General features: G+C 36.6%; 1 protein-coding gene across 1 annotated transcript in view; it reads left to right on the top strand.

Moving 5' to 3' along the window:
- The first annotated feature begins 12,681 nt into the window (after positions 1 to 12,681).
- The window catches only part of LOC149545095 (putative adenylate kinase 6, chloroplastic), a 191,005-nt gene continuing 177,910 nt past the window's right edge, over positions 12,682 to 25,776 (top strand). Inside the window, exon 1 of the mRNA XM_089795590.1 lies at positions 12,682 to 12,731. The gene's annotated coding sequence lies outside the window, so the exon portion shown is untranslated. The remainder of the gene's footprint in view (positions 12,732 to 25,776) is intronic.

The raw sequence follows: 25,776 nt of genomic DNA, 5'->3' as shown, positions 1-25,776 counted from the left end.
TGATTCTGATAAAACCAAATTTGTTGAGATAGTTGAGCCTTTGGTAGATAAACTTGTTGAAGAACTTACTCGTTCTGACTACAAGTTTACTAAATTTGAAGATGGAAAGCAATATCATTTGGGATATTTGTAAGATGCTCAAGATGCATTAACAAATGTATCAAAAAGCAGTCATGAACTTTGGGAAAAGAAGAATCAGTTAAAATAGGAGATGTCTTGTTTAAATGAGGTTATCCAGAAACAATCTTCTTAGAGTGTTGTTATATCTCAAACATCTAAAGAGAAAAGGTTAATTGAAGTTGCCAAGACTTGGATACAAGAAATCATTTTTGAAGGAGTTCAAGATAGCACAGAGACATTTGCAATTCTTAAGCATGTCAAAGAGATGAATGAAATGGAACAAAACTTGATTTCTTCTTTGACTCTAGAAGCAGATAACCTGAAAGAAATCCTTGATGATTGGGATGAAATGATAAAATTTGGTTTGGATGCTATGGTCTCATGTGATATTCTTCCATCATGTGAGATGTTCTTTAGATTTCAAGGGCTCATTGTTTATAAGGAGGAGACATTAAGGAAGCTGATTACAAAGTTGCAGGTGGCCTTGGGAGATTGTCAAGTAGTTGAGACAAGTGTTACTTATGATTTGGAATAGATGGGATGTCGTGTTATTGATGATTTTGGTAATCTTTGGCAGCAGAGAGAGTGACTTCTGAATATACAATTAGGATCAATGCTGATGTAGATTCTAAAAATTTTGGTTTACACATGATGAACAAGTTTGTTTTGTATAAATCTTTGATAAAACACTTGTTAGATACTAAAATAGAAAATTCTAAAGTTGTGCAATTAGCATATGAAAATTCACTAAGATTTGAAGCCATATCGAAGATGATGGAAATTGTTGATCTTCCCACAGTGCGTGACATCATTGTCAAATTCAAGGCACTAAGAAACAATCTCTAAGATTGTTGTTTTGTTTCATGTTAGTAGTTGTAGAAGATGAATTACATGAAGATGTGTAATTATATGTAATGCAAGTTACATGTATGTAAAAGGATGTAGTGTGAGTTGCATGTAACCCTTTATTTTCTGTAGTTAGACTAGGTCAAAGTTGGTTGAGTTGCTCCCACTTTTTTTCCCATCTTTTTCTCAACTCCTATGCCTATATAAAGGAGTACCCCTTCATTGTAAAATCATCATTATCTTTTATGCAAGAGAACTCTGGAGAAATTGTACTACCATAACTTTGTCTGTGTAAGCACTATTTTGAGAGAAAGTGAGTACAAAGGAGCATTTGAGACTTAACTTTGATTAAGTGAAATTGTTGTTTGTATGAATTGTAAGCTTTGTCTATAATTCATCCAAGTTGTCTTTGATTCATATTATCTTGTGTTATTGGTAGTTGTATCTCGTGAATTGAATAGAAAAGAGTTAAGAAGCAATTGAAGCTAGAGCTTTGACTAGGAGAAATTGTGAAAGTGTATAGGTAGAAGCTTTGTTTGTAGCTTATATCTTCTTCTTAATTCACAAAATAGCTAAGTAATCTTACTTTTAGGAGTCTTTGTGCCCTAATTGTAAAGCTTTTCATATAGAAGTAGGATCAGACTTATAGCCAAATCGATACATTTTCAACTAGCCTTTGAGTTAGTGAAGGTTTATTGGTATAACTATTTCTAGCTCTTGATAGAAGTGTACTTAGAGATTCACCCTACCCATTTGAGTAAGTGGATTCTTTCTTGAAGTTTAAGAAGAAGGGATATTGGTAACACCTTGTTTATAAAATCTATCGACTTCTTGCTTGCCTTGAGTTGATCCAAGGAACAGTGAGAAGGGGGAGCCTTCCCTTTAAGGTAGGAGAGACTCTGTCTCACACGTTGTGGCTGGTCATCCTATTTTGCGACTAGATTTTTACTCAAAATTGTTGGTTGCAAAAAATCCACCCAATAGAATGAGTCCTTAGGAATGCACAATATTTTGCTGCAAAAGATCACTTGATGGAAAAGAACCTTGTGAGGTTGAACCTTGTTGAAAAATATGTTGTGGGGTTAATCCTTTTTGAGGAAGTTCTTGATCACTAGAGGTGTCCTTAAGCTGATTGAGATCAAAATCAATAGTAAGCTTGACAACTTGTTTTGCAAGTACCATGAAATATGGCTCTTTATCTACGTTTAGTATTGTTTCCATTATTTTCTAAAACTTAGGTTCTTTCATGGCTTTCTTAATCTCTATTTTAGTTGGTTCATCATCCATTGATTGTGTAGAGGACCTAATTGTTTTAGTGGGCCAAGGATTCTCATAAGTATTTGTTTCTTCCATGTTGGTTTGTTGTTGTTAGGCTTTCAATTTTTTAGCTCTTATTTGAACTACTATATAATGGCAAAAGAGGAAATTGTTGGTTGAAAGTTTTGTTCAAATGTTGAAAATTTAGATGTAGACAATGATAATCTAAGTCTATAGGAGATAGAAACTTGCTATGATGTAGACAAAGAGGTCTCAAAATGTCAAATCTAGGTAAGTTTCTAGATGAAGGATGATACATCTTGATAAGCAAACTCACTAAGATAAAATTTGTTCAATACTAGAAATTTAGGGATGCAAATTTTTGGGATGGTAGAGTAGAAGTATGAAAATGAGGCTAAAACTATTTTTTGTTATCTGAAAGCTATAAATTTTTTACTTGTCAAATTGGCAGCACAGCTCAAATGGGTACCCTAGAATGCTCTCTATTTTTTTTTTTTGGTTATTTTTCTGATTTTAAGATTTTTTGGTTGTTTTTCTAGTTTTTTGATTTTTTTTTTAAATTTATTTTTGGTAAGAAAGATATGCACACACGCAAAACAAGATGAATTCCTAAAAGTTTTTCTAAAATGCAATGCACAAACACACCACAATCCTAGGTTGGCCATGACAATATTTGTTGAATTCGCACATGTACTAGGTCCAGCCATGCTAACTTAATGTGTATAGAATGGCAACTTGGAGGTACAGGCTCCCCTTTTCAGTGCATTCACTTCTCAGGCACACCAAGCTATGAATTCCAAGGGTGATGAAATCCCAAGAAACCACTACCTCACAATAAAGACACAAGAGGTGTGGGATGTCTTTAGGAATCCTTAGCACCAACAGATAGAAGGTTTTTGGCAATCTATAACACAATATTTAGTAAGTGCATCCATTTGGAAGGTTATGCATTCAACAACTTATACCCATTAAGGTGATCCCTCAGTCTACAAAGGTTATGCTCTGTAGATTTTAATGCACCACATGGGTACTAAGAGAGAATCACATCCTGACATAACAATATTACAACCACTCCATGAAACTTTTGTCCTAATGAATTTTTATTTATAGTGGATCAGAAGAGCTTGGCATTAGTCCATTACCACTTGGGTCATTTCCTCTCACCGACTATGCTAAAGTCATTCTCGGGAGGCATGCCCTCTAAATTTTAGTAACAATTTTCTCTTACACCTAAGATCCACAAATGACAAGGGGAGAAGATACTTCTTTGTACTAAAATTGGGTAAACATAGAACGTGGCTAGCCCACAAGATACAATTGACATGATGATCTAATTTAAAGAAGACACAAAAAATTAAAAAAACATGTTGTATTTTAAGCCCAAATGAAGGTTATGGGTTTCATTTAACAACCTGCAAACAAAGGGTCAATCAAATATGCTTTTGAGGGGTCTTTGACACAATGTCTTGCAAAACAAACCTAGAAAACTACAAGAACAAACAATAACTAGTTAAAATGTTAGAAATCGAAAAAAACTTTGGAAAAAACTTTCCTGAAATGGAAACCTGCTAAAAATGGAAACTATCATGAAACAAAAATTTGCTATAAATGAAAACTTATTGACAATGGAAACTTCTTGAAATGAAAACTTGCTAAAAATGGAAACTTTCTCGAAACATAAACCTGCTATAAATAAAAACTTATTGAAAATGGAAACCTGCTAAAAATGGAAGTTTTCCTAAAATGAAAACCTGTTAAAAATAGAAACTTTCTCAAAATGAAAAACCTGCTAAAATAGAAACTTTCCAAAAATGGAAACTTAAAAATAATGGAAACTTTAAAAAATGGAACCTTGCTAAAAATAGAAACTTTCTTGAAATAAAAACTTGCTAAAAATATTTTTTTTCCTAAAATGGAAACTAGCTAAAAATGGAAACTTCAAAAACTAAAACCTACTAAAAAGAGAAAAATAAATATTGGTTAAAATGAGGTAGAGCCCCACAATGGGTGCCAAAGATATATGCAAATTTTTGTGTCAATGCTTGAATATCAAATCTAAGCTAATAAATACACATGCAATGAAGGATTGCAAATCAAAATGAAATCCTTACCTTTCCTTACCATATGAAACATGCCTCCATTGTCCTCCTAGTCTTGAATCTTGATTTGTGAGCCCTTAGATTTTGATTAGCTCCCTTCTACAAACTTGCTTCAAGATGTTGGAGATTTATGAACTTCAATACAAGATCAAATGGAATGATCCTAAAATAAATAAATGATGAAGATGGATGATGATGCAAATGAATTATGAAAATGGATGATAGATTGCTTGAGAATGCTTCTAAGGAAATAAATACACACGCAATGAAGGATTGCAAATCAAAATGAAATCCTTACCTTTCGTTACCATATGAAACATGCCTCCATTGTCCTCCTAGTCTTGAATCTTGATTTGTGAGCCCTTAGATTTTGATTAACTCCCTTCTACAAACTTGCTTCAAGATGTTGGAGATTTATGAACTTCAATACAAGATCAAATGGAATGATCCTAAAATAAATAAATGATGAAGATGGATGATGATGCAAATGAATTATGAAAATGAATGATAGATTGCTTGAGAATGCTTCTAATGCTAATTCGAAATCCTAAAATTGAGTATGAATCTTGATGTCGAAATGAAGAGATAGAGGTTCCTTAAATTATAGACTTTAGACAGACCCTAGCCTAGCTGGCAACATCTAATGGTGGAGAGATAATTAAAGACACATGAATGGATGAGATTGACTTGATTGAAGAGATGGAGGAGATCAAGGACTTAGTTGAGTTATGAGAGGAAAATTAGGAAATAGAAAGACGCTTGTGAATTATGAAAATGGATGATAGATTGCTTGTCATGTCCCCTTTTCAAATAATTTAAAAAAAAGAAAATCTTTGCTAAGGCAGGCAGGCCCAAGAAAGTGAAGTTTCGGAAAAAGGGAGTTAATCTTTGGAAACCGTTGGACTAATAAATGATAATTATTATTAAAATATGTTTCATTAACCTCTCTTGGACGTGAGTTACAGTTATGCCCTTTTTAAAGAGGTTTGGAGGCATTTTGGGGGGATTCCAGACTTGATTTTCGCTCATTCTTTGTTATTCTTCAGAGGCTGCCAAACCTGTGGAGAAGGAGACCCAAGAACGGGAGTTTGCAGGTTTCCAGGGAGACCCAAGAACGGGAGTTTGCAGGTTTCTAGGAAGGCTAAGGACGGGATTTTGAAGCCATTCCATGTGCATGCTCATACAGAGTTTGCCTTTGTGCTGAACAGTGCAGATTTGTGAGTTTCCGGGTGTATTTTTGTAAGAGTTTGGTGTTTCCGGTTGAGTATTTCATATCAGTTTTGGTTGCTGCTGTATTTTAGACTTTAAGCTATTAAAATAGATCTGAATATATATATATTGGGACGTGATTAAACTTCTGAGATAGATTATTAGTGTTCTTGTGGTGTTTCCGGGCATATTTTGTGCTATTTCGGGAGCCCGATGAGCATAGTTTTGGTCCTACATTTTTGAGCTGTTGTGTAAAGGCTATACGGATCTGGAAATGTCAATTTGTAGGCTGTTATGCTGCTGAAAGTTATGTAAAAATTTCCATTTTCAGATTTATTAGTAATTGGTGAAGTTGTGAAGCTTTTGGCACAATTTCTGGCATACCCGATTTGGGGTTTCTTGAGAAATTTGGAGGATCTTTGTGATATTAGTTGTTTGATCTTAAAGATCTGATTAAAGGTTGGAAATATCATGTAAAATCAGAAAAGGGACATTTCAGTGGTATCAGAGCCATGATCTTGCCAGCCTGAGGGTTTGTAGAAGTTGCAGGTCAGTTTTGACAACTACCCAGATCTTGCATTTCAGTTTTGAGAACTACCCAAATCTTGCATGTCATAATTTATGATTGCATGTTGCTTCTAATCAGTTGCATGTCAAAATTTATGGTTGCATGCTACTTCTAATCATTTTCATGTTAGTTCTTGGTGAATTTGGTGGTTGTAGAAGTTTGCATTTCAGTTTTGACAAGTACCCAGATCTTGCATATCAGTTTTGACAACTACCCAGATCTTGCATGTCATAATTTGGTGGTTGCATGCTTCTAATCAGTTGCATGTCCAAATCTATAGTTTCATGCTACTTATAATCATTTGCATGTTAGTTCTTGGTGTTTGAAGAAGTTATATCCTATTGGGGTTACACTCTACTTTATCCAGAATGGACAGGTATAGTACAGAGTCTCAGAGGGAACAATCTTGGACAATTGATAGCCAGAGTCAAAATAATAGAAAGGATGGTTATTTAGACATTCAAGATAAACTTATGAAAATAAGCCATGACATGTCTAAACAGTTGGTTGAGCACCACCGTATAAATGACATGTTATCTGACCCAGCTAAGGTGGATAAGTTGACTGGATTTCTATTTGGCAGATTTTCTCACAGGACAGATGACACAATTTCCAAGAACTTGCATGAGGAGTTTGAGAAACTAGCTGATAGCCAGGTAGAGGTCTCAGATTCTACTCTGCCACAGGAGGTGGTGGGAAAGGATATTACACAGATTGATAGTAACGGTCAACTTGATACTCAAATTGAGACAATTGTTTACAGGTTGTCAAAGGGTGATGCCACAGGTATTCAGGATGGTATAGTTACAACAGGCAGTGACAACAGTGTAGTGGGTTCAGATGATGATTATGAGGATGTTGTTGTGCAGGATGGTGAGATACCTGGTAGAGATGAGCAGACATTGAGCATTCATGACTTTGCTGAGAAAGAGTACCAGGCACAGTTAGATGCTTCATCACATGAGGTTGAGGCTGGTAGTACTTCACATGATTTGTCCAGCCAGCTAAAGGTGAACCAAGATAGTATTGTGACTTCATTATCTCATCATGACAGGTATGTGGAGTTAGTTGGTATTGGTCATATTACTCAGGTGAGGAGTTTGCTTGAGTTACCAGTTGATTCTAGTTTACGGATATGGACTCGAGATTGTTATATTGGCATTTGGGATTCAGTTGACTGGATATCTTTAACACTTTTTGGTAGCAGTGTTTGTTTGGGTGCTATCATGGATTTGATTAGCAGATTACATGGTGTTGTCTTTTCTTGTGCCAGTATCTTGTCTGATGTTGGTATTAGTTTTTATACACCAATGTTGGGCCTTGTTCATATATCCAGTCGGCCATACTTGTTGGAATGTGTTGATGATATTTCATATTTGGCAGTGTGTATAGATGAGTCCCAGGATCATATTGGCATTGATGACATCCAGAAGGATGCAATGGGCAATTTTGAAGACTTAGTTTCCTTGGGTATAGAGGAGTTGGACAGAAATGCTAATGTTTTTGATACTCTGTATGTTGATATGAGTTTTAGATTTGATTCACAGGATATGGATGGTAATACTCTAGAGACTAGTAACTTTGAGGATACTCCTTTAGACAGTGCATCAGAGGAGGTTTGTAGGAGACAGTCAAGCCAGTGCCATCATGTGTCTAATCAGTTGAGAGTTAGTGACCAAGACATTGCTATCACTTGCCAGCATTTCGATGCTGCTCGTCAGTTGTTAGCAGTTTATGGATGGGGTTCTCCTACTAGTGATGAGCAGGGAGGCAGTTATCTTTCCTTGACAGAGTTCCACTCTTTATGGGAGGCTATCCAGATTCTGAGACAGGATTATATGCAGTTGGTAGCCGACAGAGATTATCTTATGAAGTGGGGCAGTACAGCATATGATGCATTGTTGGCCAAGGAAGATGAGGTGAGTGAGATTACTGAGCAGCTTGTGGTGACTTCTGAGATTCTTGAGAGTACACAGTTGGCTTTCAAGGAGTCACAGTTTCATTTGGCTAAGGTGACCATGGAGTTAGAGCGACTACAGTCTTCACTTGATTCTATACAGTCACAAGCAGTGGTGTTTGGTGATCCGAGGATGTCCATGGCCGAGATTGTCAGAGACAGTGGAGATGGGGATGCATCCATTCTTGATACTAACATTGGAATATCAGGTTCATTCCCACTAGAGTTAGGTTCAATTGAGTTGGGTGTTGTAGCAGATTGTTGTATGCCTGACATGGTGGTGACCTCTAGTACTAATGGCACGAAGACTAGAGATGTTGTATCAAAGACCATGTGTGACATTGGTGAGCTGATAGTTGGCATGGTTCCTACTAGTAATACTACTCCCTTCGCAATGTCTTCAGAGGTAGTAGTCAGTTCCAATTTGGTTAATGATCGATTGCAGTTAGTTACATCTGGATTGCAGTCTGAGCCACTGACTGAGATTGGTGCATTCTATCGGCATTACACTGTGAGGTATGCTCATCTATCTACCTTTGATGACCATGTTGATGAGATGATGATACAGAGATGTACTTTGGTTCCTAGTGCTTATCATCAGTTATGGGACAATTTGATGCCTCAAGATGAGAGTTGTGATGGGCATGACATGGCAATAGGTTCTACAGTTGACAGCTTGATAATACATGACTTAGAGCAGGAGTTTCAGAGTGATGCTTCAGCAGGTGTTGTTATTGATTCTACTCCTTTGGCTATGACATCTCTTGTCTTAGCTGGTGATCAGTCACAGTGGGTTGTATCACTTCTTCATGGTGAGCTGTTGACTGAGGTTGGTTTTTTTTATCAACATTATATTGCAGGGTATGTACATCAGTTAGCATTTGATCCTTGTGCTGAGGAGTTGATGGTAGACAAATTTGGTTTGGATTCCATTTCTTACTCTTTATCTTGTAATGTCTTTTCACCATCAGCAGTGTATGGGAGTTATGGTTATGAGATAGTGGCCGATGATTTGCAGAGTTGTGTTGACTGCAGGAGTTGTACAGTGTGTGGATTCTCCATACTTGGTACAGTTTCATTCAAGAGGGTTCACCATTGTTTCAGAGTTGGATTGTACATTCCATATAGGCCAGTGGGATGCGTTGATGGTATTTACTGTGTTGGTAGTTTGATTTGTCCACTTTACTTGGGTTCTGATGTTCTAAGAGTTTGTGCCTCATGGGTTTTTGTTTGTGGTAGTGGTGATTTCGGAGTTTGGTTGAGCTATAATTGTCAATTTGATTATGGATTCCTCTTGGTCATATTGCAAAGGATATTGCAGGAGCCTATGTTAATTGGTAGTAGTATAGTTCATGACTACATTTGGGATCCAGGTGGATTGATTGGTTTATTGTTCAGCCATTGCTTGAGGACAAGCAATGATTGGGAGGGGAGGACTTGTCATGTCCCCTTTTCAAATAATTTAAAAAAAAGAAAATCTTTGCTAAGGCAGGCAGGCCCAAGAAAGTGAAGTTTCGGAAAAAGGGAGTTAATCTTTGGAAACCGTTGGACTAATAAATGATAATTATTATTAAAATATGTTTCATTAACCTCTCTTGGACGTGAGTTACAGTTATGCCCTTTTTAAAGAGGTTTGGAGGCATTTTGGGGGGATTCCAGACTTGATTTTCGCTCATTCTTTGTTATTCTTCAGAGGCTGCCAAACCTGTGGAGAAGGAGACCCAAGAACGGGAGTTTGCAGGTTTCCAGGGAGACCCAAGAACGGGAGTTTGTAGGTTTCTAGGAAGGCTAAGGACGGGAGTTTGAAGCCATTCCATGTGCATGCTCATACAGAGTTTGCCTTTGTGCTGAACAGTGCAGATTTGTGAGTTTCCGGGTGTATTTTTGTAAGAGTTTGGTGTTTCCGGTTGAGAATTTCATATCAGTTTTGGTTGCTGCTGTATTTTAGACTTTAAGCTATTAAAATAGATCTGAATATATATATTGGGACGTGATTAAACTTCTGAGATAGATTATTAGTGTTCTTGTGGTGTTTTCGGGCATATTTTGTGCTATTTCGGGAGCCCGATGAGCATAGTTTTGGTCCTACATTTTTGAGCTGTTGTGTAAAGGCTATACGGATCTGGAAATGTCAATTTGTAGGCTGTTATGCTGCTGAAAGTTATGTAAAAATTTCCATTTTCAGATTTATTAGTAATTGGTGAAGCTGTGAAGCTTTTGGCACAATTTCTGGCATACCCGATTTGGGGTTTCTTGAGAAATTTGGAGGATCTTTGTGATATTAGTTGTTTGATCTTAAAGATCTGATTAAAGGTTGGAAATATCATGTAAAATCAGAAAAGGGACATTTCATTGCTTGAGAATGCTTCTAATGCTAATTTGAAATGCTAAAATTGAGTATGAATCTCGATGTCAAAATGAGGAGATAGAGGTTCCTTTTATAGACTTTGAACAGACCTAGCCTAGGTGTCAACATCTGATGGTGGAGAGATGATTAAGGACACACAAATGGATGAGATTGATTTGATTGAAGAGATGGAGGAAAGAAAGGATTTAGTTGAGTTATGAGAGGAAAATTAGGAAAAAGAAAGACACTTGACAGTCATCTCATCAAGACCTTGTTAGAGGACTCCAGCTCTAGAGAAAAGTTCAAGGACGAGTGACTCATGAGCCCTTGTTGACTACATGAGGTAGTATTAATTAAATATTAAATATTTAATTAATTAAGGAAAAGGTGAATTAACTTAATAAATTGAATAATTTATTAAAGTTAATAGAAGAGGTTTTATAAATTAAATATTAAAATATTTAATTAATTGACTTGACGAATTGTAAGCGTATACACTTCCTAACGGGTGACTTCAACTAGAAACCATAAATACAAACCAAAGTACATATATTATAATTTGATTTTTTTTATCTCATCAAAAGGAAACACTTCGGAGCATAAATAATGGTTCCCATGCATGAAAATTTGAATGGCCAATGCTAAAGAAAAGACCAAATCTTACCAAATGTGAACTCCAAAAACTGAATATTTAAATCAAAAGACCTCGTATGTGTTTGTTTTCATCAATACCCAGATCACCAAAACTCAGAATTGATGTATCCTTGACTAGAAATCCAACAACTAACTAGGGTTCATATTGCACCACCTAAGCCATATCTATGTAGAGGAATTTTATCCTTAATATATTGAAAAGAGATCTCCAAATTCATATCAACAATATCTCATTATGTGTACCAAAAAATAAACAAACATTATATAGACTTTAAGGGAGAAATTAGGACAAATGTGAAGATTCAAATACAATATTGCCTCAAGAAACGTCCCCAAATCACTTTTAAAACACAACTTATGTTTCTCCAACTAGGTGTCTCTCTTTGAGACATACATTATAAAATTTTAATCACTAAAATTATAGAGTAAAAGTCACATTTTTGAACACTTAATTGATAACATAAAAACCTTGCCATGACACTAAAATTAAGACCGCTTTACATAAAAGCATAGAGGGAACTGAAACCAAGGCCAAGTGACCAAAGTGACACTTACTAAAAATAGAAATATTGTCGAAACAGATTGAAACCAAAAGTTCAAGCTCTCTAGAGAGCTACAAGTCCTCTAACCAACTCTAAATAACTTATAATAACCCATGAATATGGTTGACAAAAAGCACAATTGACCAGGTGCAAGAAGGGAACATTAGAATTGATTTTTGATTAATTGATATTGGATAATTGAGGGTTGTACAACTCTTAAATTGATTTATCATTGTTGAATGCTTGATGTTATTTTGTTGATTGATTGATTGATTCAATGATTGAATGAATGCTGATTGGATAAATTCCTCATGTTGTTAGCTAAATTGATTGTTTATGGCATTCTTGATTCTCTGACAATTGACGCTCAAATTATTTATGCTTTAACAATTGATGTTTGAATGATGAATGAGCCAGTTGATCTTCTATTGCTTGTTGGTTTGTTTTTCTTGTATGAATTGATCTTTCATTTCTTCATCTAATGGAATGAACTCTTTTTTATTGTAAGTAGGAGATATTTCCCACAACAAGTCAATTTGTGATATTGCTAGCAAGAATCATGTAATGTCTCTTTTCTAAGAATAATAATTGTAATAAATAATGTAAATAAATTGAAAAACAAATAAGTACTAATAAATTATGAAATAATTTATTATTAGATAAAATATTAATATAAAAATAGAAGAATATGATAAAATATTAATATAGTAATGTTGTAACATAATATATAACACCTTATCCGAATCTTAAGTTTGAATCTACTCAAGCTTAATAAATAATAATAATAACTAATCACAACACACAATAATAATTAATTTGAACTTCCACATATCACAATTAGAAAAAATATATTTTAAATACAATTATAATATCACAATTAGGAAAAAAATATTTTGAGTACAGTGACAATATCACAATTAGAAAAAATATATTTTAAATACAATTATAATATCACAATTAGACTTAGTTATAGAATTTATTAAGTGGCACCTTTGATCGGACTTAACGAATTTCTGAAAGAAAAGTTGCTTTAAAACCACACGCAAGTCTGGTCCTCACGAGAGGAGAGCTAGCGCGAGGTAATAGGCCAGAGACAGGACGAATCAAAGAGGTATGCACGTTACAGATTTCTGTTCAATATAATTAAAGTAAGGAAACCATTATTTGGAATAGGGTTAGATAAAAGGAACTACCTTATTTATCATTCCTAATGCAAGAAAAATGAATCTGGGGCAATGGAAATAGATTCAGTGATGACATCCATTGAGAATGCTGTTACAACTTATAATCGTCCAGAAGGTTTGCATGGGTTAACAGTTTTCCGACTAAGAAAAATCGTCTCGTACTCATAATTAGTGTACCCGTCTGTCACAGAATAGTCTAAAATATGCTAGATTGAGACAAATAAGGAACAATGTCTTTGGATCTTATTTGGAGATCTTAATAGGATTTGCATAGGGAACTATAAGTTAGATGATCCCATAGATCACTGTTATTATATTTACAAGATATTTAGTAGCCCCTGCCTCATCATACCATTTCATTTCGTAATATCCAGTGTTCTCTCTCATTCTGTTTTATTCAAAGTTGTTTGCCCTTGAAATTTCATTTCCAAGTTGTCGGATAGGACGTTACGATAGAACTCTTTTCCTCCTGAATTAGAAGATCCATCAGAAACTAAAACAATGAAGGTAATAGCCCAAGAATTCTAATGTTTGTAAAAGTTGCGCGTCAAAATTTGCGTAGCCACATCTGATGTTTTGAATGCAGTTTTCTAATCTCTTCGGGGTCACAATTGTTTCACACAATACTCTGGGTCATGCTTTAGTTTAGTTATAACCAAGACTTGTGAAGGGAAATAACTTTCTGGCGTAACTAACGAGTTCTTGTAAGAAATACCACTAGTTTCATCGTGCATTTTGATCTGTGATGAGACAACTAGGGGAGATGACTCATATTTGACCGCCCTAATTTCACCTGTAATAGAGGAGTTTAAATTTCCGTCACACTATTTCGCATCCCTTATAGCCTATGTGGCTTGCTGAAGCTGGGTGCTACCTTCCAAAGGGGTGACTTTGGCTAGAAACAAGGATGCAAAGTGTCTAGTTCCTCTGGATAGAAGAAAATAATATGAATTTTATGCAATAGTAAAATGTATAAAGTCTCTAAAATAGTTTGTTACATTTTGTATATAAATAATTCAAAGCCCTACAAAACAAGAAGTCAATTTGTCAATAAATATATTTTTATGAATTATTTCAAATATAATATAGATGAAAACTTTATAGCTGCAAAAAGTAATTGAATAATAAATTGTTTTGATTGGGGAAACAAATAAAGGAAAAAGTTGCACTCCATACTGTAGCACAAAACAACCACTCAAACTGTCAATAAATATATTGTGTTGAATTATTTTAAATCCAATAAATATGAGAATTTTATAACACAAAAAGTAATTGAATAATAAAGTGTTCTAATTGGACAAACAAATTAAAAAATAAAAGTGCATTGAATGCTATAGTTTCCTGCCTGCGGTAGGAACTAATAATAAATACAAACCAAAGCGCACATATTATATTTCGATTTTTTTGCTTATCAAAAGGAAACACTTAGGAGCATAATTAAGGGTTCCCATGGATTGACATTTGTATGGCCAGCACTGAGGAAAATACCAGATCTTACCAAACTTGAACATCAAAAGCTGAATATCCAAATCAAAAGACCTTATATAAGTTTTTTTTCATCATATATTGCTCCAATAGCCGCCTAGACTTGATATTGCCCCACCTAAATAAGATCTATGTAGAGGATTTTTGTGCTTAACAATATCCAAAAGTGCTCCACAACTTCATATCAACAATATCTCACCATGTTTCAAAAATTAAAATAAACATTATATAGACTTCAAGGGAGAAATTGGGACAAATTTGAATGTTCAAATACAATATTGCTTGAAGAAAGATCCCCAAATGACTTTTAAAACACAACTTATGTTTCTCCAACTAGGTGTCTTTCTGTGATACATACATTATCAGATATTAATCACTTAAGTTATTCAACAAAAGTCACTTTTTTGAACACTTAATTGATAACATAAAGACCTTGCCATGACATTGAAATTAAGAATGCTTTACACAAAAACAAAGAGAAGACTGAAATCAAGGTCAACTGACCAAAATGACACTAAAAATAGAAATACTGTTGAAACACATTGAAACCCTAAGTTTGAGCTCTCTAGAGAGCTACAAGTCCTCTATTTAACTCTAAATATGATGCAGGAGCATCCTGGGGTAGTTGGCAATCCTATATGTTGCAGTGTCTTTTGACCTTGGAGTTGGTGAACTTAGTTGAAGGTTGGTGATGCTCAGTCACTTAAGTTATAGTTCTTGATTTGAAGATGTGGTTTCACTGACAAACTCGGTGTTTGAATGGGCTTGGGAATCTTGGTGGTGCTCGGTTGGTGTTCTACTCGGTGGAACTCATGCTTGGTGAACGCACAACTTGGTGGATGAGTTATGCTTGGCAGTGCTCGGTGTATGCTCGACGTGCTTGGTTGTTGTCGTTACTGATGCTCGGTGGCTTGGTTCATTGACCAAATGTTTTGGCCAGCCGATTGGTGTATTTAATTTGTGTTGTATTTGGTAGTGACATGTATCAATCGTGGGTTGTGTGGGGACCTATTTTTGGTCGTGATTTTTTCTCCTATGAGAATTTAATGGCTCCTATGAGAATTTAATGATGGTTGTAAGCTGACTTAAGGCATATTTTGTTTGTTGAGTTCTAGAAGTTTCTATTTGTAACAAACCAACTTGTGGCTATGCAAGTATAAAAGAAGGATTTGGGGTAGTGTTGTAGGTAGTGGGAGTTAGAGGAAGGAGGAATCAGTTAGAGAGGAATAGCAGGGAGGAGTGAAGTTTAGTAGAGCTAGTAGCTAAGTGGGCTTGGGAAAACAAGAAGGTTGCTTGGTTGCTTTCGAGCACAAGTTTAGATCTTTCTTGAGGTTTTCTACCAAATGACTGTGGTGTTACAGATCTAGGCTAGCTAGGGTTTGTTTGGATCTTGTGAGATCTTGTAGAACTGTTACTGTAATTGCTTTTGTATTTGGTTGGAACCGGGAAGGCCTTACAGCCCAACACATTGCATGCAATTAGTTGTTTATGAATAAAGAAGTTGATTTCTTATCAAATCTTGTGTTGTGTTGAGCTTCCGCTGAGATTGTTTAGCAGCTTGGCTGGATAGTTTGTTTTCAGACCCTCCAACCTAATGGGTGCTACGTCAGGTGGAATCAGAGCTAAGGTTTGACCTGGTTGGTGATTGTCAGAGTGTGGTTGTAGAGATCCCGTGCGATTCTTATTGTAGATCCGTGTTCTTGGACTCGTGAAACCCTTCTTTGTTGTTTGTGTGAGGTGGTAGGTTGTGATCTAACTTGCAAACAACTCAGGTTTCTCACAAGGTGCTTGGGTAGGATTTGTTGCAGAGGGTTTCAAAGATCTTGGAAGATGCCTCCGAGAAGATTGGACCCTAGGGTGATTGTAGATCTCTGTGATGCGTTGGAAACTAAGATTTCAAAGAAGGTTAAATCAGATTTCAGATCTGAGATGGAGTTGATGAAGAATGATATGGTCTTTGAGATCATGAGGACTATAATTGGTGTACTGAGGAACTTGGGTACAAAAGATAGTTATAAGAAAGCTGCTGAAGACTTTGAGGCAGCTGGATCTAGTGGAGAAGACAAAATCGATCAAATGGACATTTCTGTCGAAGACATAATTGGTTGACTGGATAGATCTAGAGCTCGGTTGAAATTGAAGCATTAGGTTCTTTGAATCCCAAGGACTTGATTGATTGGATTGGTGAGTTGGAAGATTACTTTGAGTTGGAAGATATTGAAGATTCGCTTAAAGTGAGGTTGGCACAGACTAAGTTGAAAGGACATGCTGCTTTATGGTGGAAATAATTGCAGCAAGATAGAAAAGAGGAAGATGAAATGAAGATCACTCGGTGGAGATTGATGGTGACAAAATTGAAGGTTAAGTTCATTCCTGTTGATTATGAACTTGAGTTGTTTAATAGGTTGTAGAATTTGAAAAAAAGGATATGACTGTGAAGGATTATACTGAGGAGTTTTACAAGTTAACAATTCTATCAAGACATAGAGAACTTTCTAAGGAAAAGGTGGCTAGGTATATTAATGGTTTGAGATTCAACATTCAGGATGAGATTGGCATGTTGAAAATTGATTTGGTTGAGAATGCTTAGCAGTATGCCTTGAAGGCAGAAGATAAGTTGAAGAGAAGACATCAAGGTAATTCTCGAGGGAAGGAGAAGCAGGAACATTCCGTGAAGGATAAGCCAATTGTTGAAGATGAACCAAACCCTCTTGAACTGAGGAGAAGAACAGGTAGAGGCGGATTTAAAGGTACTTGTTACAGATGTGGAGAAGGACATTGATCGTTTGAATGTCCCAATGCTGACAGGAAACTCGGTGATAGAAGAACTGCTGTGGTGAATTAGAGTGTGGACTCGATGATGAACCTGAGGTGGAGGAGAACTTGCTGGTTCGATGAGTACTGCTTGGTAAGAAGGTGTTGGAACCTTGTTAGAGGAGGAATTTGTTCAGGACTTGATGTAAGTATGGAGATAAATGTTGGAATTTGATTGTGGATAGTGGAACTACTGATAACTTGGTTGTTGAGAAGATGGGTCAAAAACTTGGTTTGAAGAGAGGGAGACATCCTTGTCCTTATAGGATTAGTTGGTTGCAAGATGAACATGCTTTGGAAGTGAAGTAGTGTTAATTTGTAGATTGGGCAGTATGTGGATCAAGTGTTGGTTGTAAGATGTGAAGAAGGACATCGATCATTTGAATGTTCCAATGCTGATAGGAAGGTCGGTGATAGAGGAATTGTTGTGGTGGATGAGAGTGCGGACTTGGTTATGAACCTGAGGTGGAGGAGAACTTGCTGGTTTGACAAGTATTGCTCGGTAAGAACATGTTGGAATCTTGTTAAAGGAGAAATTTGTTTAGGACTCGATGCAAGTCTGGAGGTAAATGCTGGAATGTGATTGTGGATAGTGGAAGTACTAATAACTGTAAGGAAACTCAGGTGCAGAAACAACTTCTTGCACTAATTTCTTAAGGAAAGTATTGTGGAAATTCTTTTAAATCCTTATGATTTCAGATTCACTTTCAGTAGAACAACAATATTGCAATCAACCATGAATATAGAAAAGAGATAGAGAAAGAAAACACAAACACAGAGATATGCTGGTGGGGAAAAACCTTTCGGTAAAACAACCCCACCCCTCCAAAACCTGCACAATGTATTATCTTCAACTCAAAGGTTACAACACACTTACAGTGCAAGCGCTTTCAGTACATGGAAGACTTATCCAGTAGCAACCAACAATACACTACTCACACACCTCCTCAACTATCTACAACCCTCAAAGTGCTTATATAATGTGCTTTCCATTATTAGGGCATCTTCCAAAGATAGCTCTTACGTGTTATAGGAATTCGTCATAACCGTTTCAGTCATGATTTCCTTACACACAATTAAATCTTCCAAAGATAGTTCTTATGCGTCATAGGAATTTGTCATAACCGTTTTTAGTCATGATCTCCTCACACACAATTAGATATTCCAAAGACAGTTCTTACGCGTCATAGGAATCCGTCATAACCGTTTTTAGTCATGATCTCCTTACACAATTAAATATTCCAAAGATAGCTCTTATGCGTCATAGGAATCCGTCATAATTCAAGATGCCGACACATGCAAGTGGAGTGACACATCAACATGCCAACTAGACATGTACACTCACACTTAATTACATTATTTGCAAAAAATACATTTACAAAACAAATAATAAGAATAGGAATTATCCAAGGTTGAGACACCTTATTCCTAACATTCTCCCACTTGTCGAACACCTTGTAAGAGCAACAGGAACATAACAAGTACTAACTGCTATAGGCCGAAAGGACCATAGACTCCGAACACTATTTGAACTTCTCTGTGCCCACTGGTTTTGTTAATGCATCTGCAACATTCTTTATAGTATCTACCTTCTCCAAATTTACCTTTCCATCTTCCACCATATCTCTCACAAAGTGAAACTACACATCAATGTGCTTCGTTCTGGCATGGAAAGTTGGATTCTTTGCTAGGCAAATAGCACTCTGACTATCACAACATATAGTAATCTGTCTTGCATCAACACCAATATCAGAACTTGATCTCCTAAGCCAAATGGGTTCCTTACAAGCATGAGTAGCAGCCATGTACTCAGCTTCTGTAGTGGACAAAGCAACCACAGGTTGTCACTTACTCATCCAATTGATGGCACCACCAAACATAGTGAATACATAAGCACTGGTGGATCTCCTGCTGTCAATATCACCTGCCCAATTTGAATCCACAAACCCATGAATACAAACTGAATGCGGAGCTCCAGAAGAGTTACCATGATAACAAATGGAGTAATCTGATGTACCCCTCAAATATCTGAATACTCGCTTAACTGCATCCCAATGTACCCGTCCAGGATTAGCCATAAACTAGCTCAGAACTCCCACTGCTTGGGTAATGTCTGGTCTAGTACAGACCATAGCATACATAAGACTGCCAACTGCACTAGCATAAGGTACTCTACTTATGTCCTCCACCTCACTAGGAGATTTTGGACAATCATCTACAGATAACTTTGTTCCCATAGAAACAGGAACACACAATGGTCTACAATCTGCCATGCTGAACCTTTCCAACATAGACTTCAAATACTTACTTAGACTCAACCAAAGTTTTCTGTTAGATCTATCTCTATTGATTTCCATACCCAAGATGTACCTTGCTGCCCCAAGATCTTTCATCTCAAACTGTGCTGATAACTGAGATTTAAAATCAGAAATCATACCCTTACCCTTCTCAAATAGCAACATATCATCAACATATAATGCAACAATAAGAAGGCGATCATTTTCAACTTTGAAGTAAACACAATGATCTAATTTTGATCTTACAAATCCAATTGACAACACAAAGGCATCAAACTTAACGTAACACATCCTAGGAGACTATTTATACAAAGACTTCTTTAATCTGCAAATAAAAGATTCTTTACCTTTAAGAATGTAGTGCTCAGACTATGACATATAAATCTCTTCCTCCAAATCACCATGAAGGAAAGCTATCTTTACATCCATCTGTTCTATCTCTAAATCATATGATGCATCAAGAGATAATTGAAATCTAATGGATGTCAACTTTGCAATAGGAGAGAATATTTCACTATAATCTATTCCCTCTACATGTGAATACCCCTTCACAACCAATCTAGTTTTGTACTTTTCAACACTGTCATCTGCACAAAATTTCTTCTTGAACACCCATTTGCTACCAACAGATTTTCGTCCTTTAGGCAAAGGTACAAGGTCCCAAGTTTTGTTTTTATCCAATGAAGCCATCTCATCATCCATGGCCTCAATCCAGGAACTTGCATCTTCCATATCCAAAGCCTCTTTCACAGATCTAGGCTCATCAGTGTTAGTAATCAAAGCAAAAGCACAACTGGAATCTAACATAGAATAACCAAACCTTTCTGGGTGCTTTCTTACTCTCGTGGATCTCCTCAAGGGCTGAGGTTGAGGTTGTTCTTCCTCTTCTTCTGAACTATCAGAGCTACTAGAGCTCTCCTCATCATTAGACCCAACATGGTCTTTCTGTTCAGTTTTCTCAAGGGTAGGAGGCAACTGCACAATATCTTCTTTCTTTTCTTTTTCATCTGGTTCTAACACAATAGGAGAAGATGTTAGCTCTCCAAAAATAACATTTCTGCTATACAACACCTTACTAGTCACAGGTTTCCAAAGCTTGTATCCTTTCATACCAACATTGTATTTGATAAAAATACATTTGACAACTTTGTTTTCCAACTTAGATCTTTTCTCCTTTGGAACATGTGCATAAGCTTCACAACCAAAAACACGAAGATGTCTAATTGAAGGCTTCTTACCAGACCACACCTCCATGGGTGTCTTATCAACAAGAGTTGATGTAGGAGATTTGTTAACTAGAATGCAAGCAGTGGCCACAACTTCAGCCCAAAACTTTTGTTCAAGACCAGCTTCACTAAGCATACTCCTAGCCTTCTCCATCAATGTCCTGTTCATTCTTTCTGCAACTCCATTTTGTTGTGGGGTATAAGGAGTTGTCTTATGCCTCTCGATATCTTGTTCTTGACAGAACTGTTCGAACTCTGTTGAGCAAAACTCACCACCATTGTTAGTTCTCACACACTTAATCTTCTTACTAGTCTGATTCTCTACAAAGACTATAAATTCCTTAAATCGACTAAAGACTTGTGTCTTACTTTTCAAGAAATAAATCCACGTCCTTCTACTATAATCATCTATAAAAGATACAAAAAATATAAACTTGGAGATTGAAGGAACTTTTACAGGACCAAATACATTAGAATGAATAAGCTCCAAAACATCAGAAGATTTGTGAGAACTAGAGTAAAACTGAACACGATTTTGTTTACCATAGACCCAATGTTCGCAGAAGTCGAACTCGAGATTACAATCATTTAACCCCTCAACAAGGTTCTTGTTCTTCAGGGTCTCACCAATGTGGCCAAATCTCATATGCCATAGCATTGTCCTTTCTGCAGGAAGCTTGCCTTCCAATGTGTTTGCATCTTTAGGTACACATGCTGCACTGCCATTAGAACCAATAACTACAGTCTTCTTTACTGCTCGTTTAGATGGTGGAGATGAAGTGATAGCTGCTCTCTTCTTTGAAGCAGAAGAACTATTGCATTGAGAAATGCATGCATCAAGCTGAGACAAAGTACCTCTCCGAGTACCCTTAGCAAGCACCATAGCTCCTCTCATCATTTTACATCCATCTTTAGAAAAAACAACTTGCACACCTACATCATTCAACATACTTATAGATAATAGGTTTCGTCCCAAACCAGGGATGTGCATTACCCCATTGATCCCCTTTACTTGTCCATCTAGGAAATCTAATAGCGACTCGTCCTCGTCCAACTATCTTTAGGTGAGAATCATCACCCAAGTACACCTTTCCACCATTGAAAACTTCATACTTTGAGAACTAGCTTTCATGAGAGGTCATGTGGAAAGAAGCACCCGAGTCTATCAACCACACATCATCAGATGCATGTGCTGCCAAGGCTACAATGAAAGCATCACCATCTTGAGATTTTTCTGAAACTGAATTTGAGGCCTTCTTCTTCTTTGGCTCTTTACAGTCTTTACGAAAATGCCCAGTCTTATCACAATTCCAGCATTTTGCCTTGGACTTTCCAGGAGTCTTTGATTTTCCATGGGATTTGGATCTACACTTTCCATACTTGTTGTCATTTTGCTTGCCTCTGTCATTGGATCTACCGCGAACAACAAGAGCTTCCTTAGTCGAATCTGATGACTTTCTCCTTGTCTCCTCAGATAACAACGAAGACACCACATTATCCATTCTGAAAGTGACTAAAGTACTCCCAAGAGCCATCACAAGATGGTCCCATGAATCGGGCAAGGAACATAACAGGGTCATACATCGATCCTCCTCTATCTTGACACCAAATGATGTCAACTATGCAATCAGTAAATTAAAAGCATTTAGATGATCCATAACAGATCCTTCTTCCTCCATTCTTAGAGAATACAACTTCTTCGTGAGGAACAACTTGTCGACCAGAGATTTGGCCTGATACACAGACCCAAGCCGTGTCCACAAACTGTTTGCGGTCTTCTCATCAAGAACATTCAGGAGAACTGAATCAACTAGGTAGAGTCTAATGAGACCCTTAGCTTTCCGATCCTTGAGATCCCAATCTGCTTGAGATATTGTTGTGGGTCTCACATCAAGTGAAGTCACCTTCTATAGATCACGATCTTCAAGCAAGTCTTCCATCTTGAGTTTCCACAACTCAAAATTACTGCCATTAAATTTCTCCACCTCCATTTTTCCGTATGATGAGCTAGCCATCTCAATCTGCAAATAAGATTCAGAACGCTCTACACAAAACTCCCACTCAAACTTGAGATTAGCTCAAAAAACCCTACCCAACAACTAGGATCAAAAGTTGATCGAGCTCTGATACCACTTGTAAGGAAACTCAGGTGCAGAAACAACTTCCTACACTAATCGCTTAAGGAAAGTATTGTGCAAATTATTTTAAATCCTTACAATTTCAGATTCACTTTCGTCAGAACAACAATATTGCAATCGACCATGAATATAGAAAACAGAGAGAGAAAGAAAACACAAACACAGAGATATGCTTGTGGGGAAAAACCTTTCAGTAAAACAACCCCACCACTCCAAAACTTGCACAACGTATTATCTTCAACTCAAAGGTTGCAACACATTTACAGTGCAAGCTCTTTCAGGACATGGAAGCCTTATTCAGTAGCAACCAACAATACACTACTCACACTCCTCAAATATCTACAACCCTCAAAGTGCTTATATAATGCACTTTCCATTATTCGGGCATCTTCCAAAGATAGCTGTTACGCGTCATAGGAATCCGTCATAACTGTTTTAGTTATGATTTCTTACACACAATTAAATCTTCCAAAGATAGTTTTACGCGTCATAAGAATCCGTCATAACCATTTTTAGTCATGATCACCTTACACACAATAAAATATTTCAAAGATAGTTCTTGTATGTCATAAGAATCCGTCATAATTGTTTTTATTCATGATCTCCTTACACAATTAAATATTCCAAAGATAGCTCTTACGCGTCATAGGAATCCATCATAATTCAAGATGTTGACACATGCAAGTGGAGTGACATCAACATGCCAACTAGACATGTACACTCACACTTAATTACATTATTTGCAAAAAATACATTTACAAAACAAATAATAAGAATAGGAATTATCCAAGGTTGAGACATCTTATTCCTAACAATAACTTGGTTGTTTAGGAGATGATTCAAAAATTTGGTTTGAAGAGAGTGAGACATCCTTGTCCTTGTAGGATTAGTTGGTTGCAAGATGAACATGCTTTGGAAGTGAAGGAGTAGTGTCTTGTTAATTTGTAGATTGGGTAGTATGTGGATCAAGTGTTTTGTGATATTGTGGACATGAGTAGTTGTCACATATTACTTGTTAGACCTTGGCAGTATGATTGTAAGGTTGTAAATGATTGTGTCAAGAATATATTTACTTTTGAGAAGGGTGGCAGAAAAGTTTCCCTGATTCCTTTGCAGGATGCAGAACTCTATAGGAGGAACTTGGGTTTTGGTAGGCAAGTTGAGTTGAAGGATTCTCAAAGGGGTAGAGATTAGCGTGGAAAATAGACTTGTGGCACACCGAGGACAGATGTGGAAAGGAATGATGTGAAGTTGACAATTGTAGGAAAGGGTTTCCAGAACTGAAACAGAGGAAAGAGTGTACAAGTTGAGGACTTGGAAGACATGTATGTGAAGAATCAATTCAGGGTTTGTGTGTTGAATTCCAGAAGATGTTCATCCAGTTAGTGAGAACATTGTTTTGCACTTGGGGTGTCTGATGTAGGAGCATCTTGGGATAGTTGGCAATCCTGAATGTTGGAGTGTCTTTTGACCTTGGAGTTGGTGAACTCGGTTGAAGGTTGGTGATGCTCGGTCACTTAAGTGGTAGTTCTCGGTTTGAAGATGTGGTTTCATCGACGAAAAAAGTGACTGAATGGGCTTAGTGATCTTGGTGGTGCTTGGTTGGTGTTCTACTCTGTGGAACTCATGCTCTATGAACGTGCAACTTGGTGGATGAGTTATGCTTGGTAGTGCATGGTGTATGCTCAACATGCTCGGTGGTTGTTGTTGCTGATGCTCGGTGACTTGGTTCATCAACTAGATGTTCTTGATTGTTTGGCTAGTTGATTGGCGCATTTAATTTGTGTTATATTTGATTGTGATGTGGATCAATTGTGGGATGTGTGGGGACCTATTTTTGGTCTTGGTTCTTTGTCCTATGTGTATTTAATGATGGTTGTAAGCCCACTTAAGGCATACTGTGTTTGTTGAGTTCTAGAATTTCTATTTGTAGTAGGTCGACTTGTGGCCTTGTAAGTATAAAAGAAGGGTTTGGGGTAGTTTTGTAGGCAACGAGAGTCAGAGGAAGGAGGAATCAGCTAGAGAGGAATAGCTGGGAGGAGCAAAGTTTAGCAGAGCTAGTAGTTGAGTGGGCTTGGTAAAACAAGAAGGTTGCTTGGTGGCCTGCAAGCACAAGTTTAGATCTTTCTTGAGGTTTTCTACCAGATGGCCGTGGTGTTACAGATTTGGGCTAGCTAGGGTTTGTTTGGATCTTGTGAGATCTTGCAAAACTGTTATTGTAATTGCTTTTGTATTTGGTCATAACTGGGAAGGCCTTACAACCCGACACGTTGCATGTAATCAATTGTTTATGAATAAAGAAGTTGATTTCCTGTCAAATCTTGTGTTGTGTTGAGCTTTCACTGAGATTTTTTAGCATCCTGGCTGGATAGTCTGTATTCAGACCCTCCAACCTAATGGGTGCTGCGTCAAAATAGGCCACAAGAACTTGGGAATAGGCTAATAAAAAGCACACCTGACCAGGTGCGAGAAGGGAACTTTAGAATTGTTTTTTGACTGATTGATATTTGGATGATTGAGGTTTGTATGATTGTTCGATTAATTGATCATCATTCAATGATTGATGTTATTATGCTGATTGATTGATTGATTCAATGATTGAATGAATGTTGATTGGATGAAATCCTCATGTTATCTGAATTGATTGTTTATGGTATTCTTGTTTCTTTGACAATTGATGCTCACATGATTTATGCTTTAATGGTTGATGTTTGAATGATAAATGGACTGGTTGACCTTTTGCTGCTTGCTGGTTTGTTTTTCTTGTATGAATTGATGTTTCATTTATTCATTTCACAAAATGCACTCTTTTTTGTAATTGGGAGATATTTTCCACAAGTAGTCAAATTCTGATGTTGCTACCAAGTTTCATTTAATGTCTCCTTTCTAAGAATAAGAATTATAATAAATAATATAAATAAATTGAGGAACAAATAAGTAACAATAAATTATGATATAATTCATCATTAAATTAATATTAATATATCGATGGAAGAATATAATAAAGTATTA

The sequence above is a fragment of the Cupressus sempervirens genome, chromosome 8, assembly GCF_028749045.1.
Source record: "Cupressus sempervirens isolate cs-2001-9-10 chromosome 8, ASM2874904v1, whole genome shotgun sequence".
Taxonomy (NCBI): domain Eukaryota; kingdom Viridiplantae; phylum Streptophyta; class Pinopsida; order Cupressales; family Cupressaceae; genus Cupressus; species Cupressus sempervirens.
Note: the sequence above shows the minus strand (reverse complement) of the source record. Positions and strands in the feature narration are given on the sequence as shown.